General features: G+C 63.3%; 1 protein-coding gene across 1 annotated transcript in view; it reads left to right on the forward strand.

Moving 5' to 3' along the window:
- The window catches only part of P2RY8 (P2Y receptor family member 8), a 41,303-nt gene that overhangs the window by 37,808 nt on the left and 1,692 nt on the right, over positions 1–1,803 (forward strand).

Below are 1,803 nucleotides of genomic sequence, written 5' to 3' on the forward strand. Positions count from 1 at the left end.
TCCCGGGCGCCCGCCGCGCGGCCCGCCGACAGCCTGGACGCGCGCAGGGACAGCGCCTTCTCCGCCAGGACGCTGTCGGCACGCTCCGCCTCCGCCGGCCACGGGGACGGGCTCCCCGCCGGCCTGGCCCGGCCCTTCCTCAAGCGCCAGGAGAGCGTGTTCTGAGCCCGAGCCCGCACCTGGCCGAGCAGCCAGGCTGCAGGGAGGTCTCCGTCGCACTCCCTTCGCTGGACTCCCCCGTGGCCCACTGTGGTTCGAGTCCCGGATCTGCTGGCTTCAACTCACGCCGGGCGCGTGTGCGTGCGTGCCCAAGATCCCGAGAGGACAATGGAGGAGAGGGGGTTGCGGTGTGGCTGCCACCTGGGGGGTGACTGCTGACCTCCCGTCTCTCTGTCTCTGTCTCTCCAGAGAATGCACATGCCCTAAAGTGAAAACCTCTACCATAAAGAAAGGACACTGATGGAGACAGTGGGTTTCCGGGACACCATGACACGCCCGGGCGGCTCAGCCGTTCTGTGTAGACGCGGGCCAGTTTGTGGTGTCCCCATTCAGTCCCCCGATAACTGACCCCAGCAGCCACTGGAGACCCGGCCGGGACCTCTCATACCATTGCACACAGACAAAAGGGTCTGGGTCCCTGTCACCGACGGGCAATGTGCATTCAGGACACTTCCAGAAGACGTGGCCGGATGCATTTGTCCCCAAGGACACTGCGGCCTCCTGTTACCCCAGCAGCTGAGCACGGGGCTGCGTGACAGGCGTGGACACAGTTGGCCCGGGAGGGCCCCTGTGGCCTGGCCTCCGGTTCTGGCTCCCCACCCAGGACCGCAACTTTGCAGGCCAACTCCGAGGTCACCTTGCCATTAGCGTGTGTCCAGACCCTCGGGGTCATTTAATGAGCAGCTCCTGGCAGAGGAGTGGACGCACAGCCCCACAGGGGGACTGCATCTGGGCCCCAGGGGGGCCGGGGTCTTGGTCTCACCCACAGCAGTCGGGGACCCATGCTTGCCTGGGGCACACAGAGGACCCCATGCCTGAGCTGGGTCGGACCCAAAGAGCATTCGGGGACCCGGGAACACGGCTGAAGGGGCAGGGCTTCTGACACATGGCACATGTGGGCTGTCGGGTTGCAGGGTCCCAGGAGGGAGTCAGCCCAGGACCGCCGGGGGGCCCTGTCCACCCACAGTCCCCGTCTCCCCTTCTCGGGGGAGCGAGGATGAAACCGGGCTGCTGTCCATGCCGGGCTCTGCTCCACCTCCTGCTAGGACTGCCTGGACACAAAGCAGACCACGTTTGCAGGGGCCGGCAGGGGGCGTGGTGGCCACGGCGCTGGACTCCCACACGGCCAGCGGCGGTTCGTGTCTCGGACCTCATGGCTTTCATTCTCACTTGGTCTCACTAGTCAACTTTAAAAATAGTAATAAATAAAATCAATTTTTTTTTAATTTAAAAAAGGGAGAGGGGACACGGTGTCACCCAAACATTTGTGTCCACCTGGAACCTCAGAATACAGCCTTACTTGGGGTCATGATGGATCCAGTTAGGAAAGATGGGACCTTCCTGGAGTAGAGGGCCCTAAACGCTGGTCAGGGTCCCCGTGAGAGACAGAAGAGACACAGACACAGGAGGAGACATATGAAGACGGAGGCGGAGACGGGAGTGATGTGGCCACAAGCCAAGGGACGCCTGGAGACCTGGGAGCTGGGAGAGGAGGAAGGAGCCTCCCCTGGGGCCCCGGGAGCTGGGAGAGGAGGAAGGAGCTTACCCTGAGAGCTGGGAGAGGAGGAAGGAGCCTCCCCTGGG

This window comes from Tupaia chinensis, unplaced genomic scaffold, assembly GCF_000334495.1.
Source record: "Tupaia chinensis unplaced genomic scaffold, TupChi_1.0 Scaffold143644_1, whole genome shotgun sequence".
Classification (NCBI taxonomy): domain Eukaryota; kingdom Metazoa; phylum Chordata; class Mammalia; order Scandentia; family Tupaiidae; genus Tupaia; species Tupaia belangeri.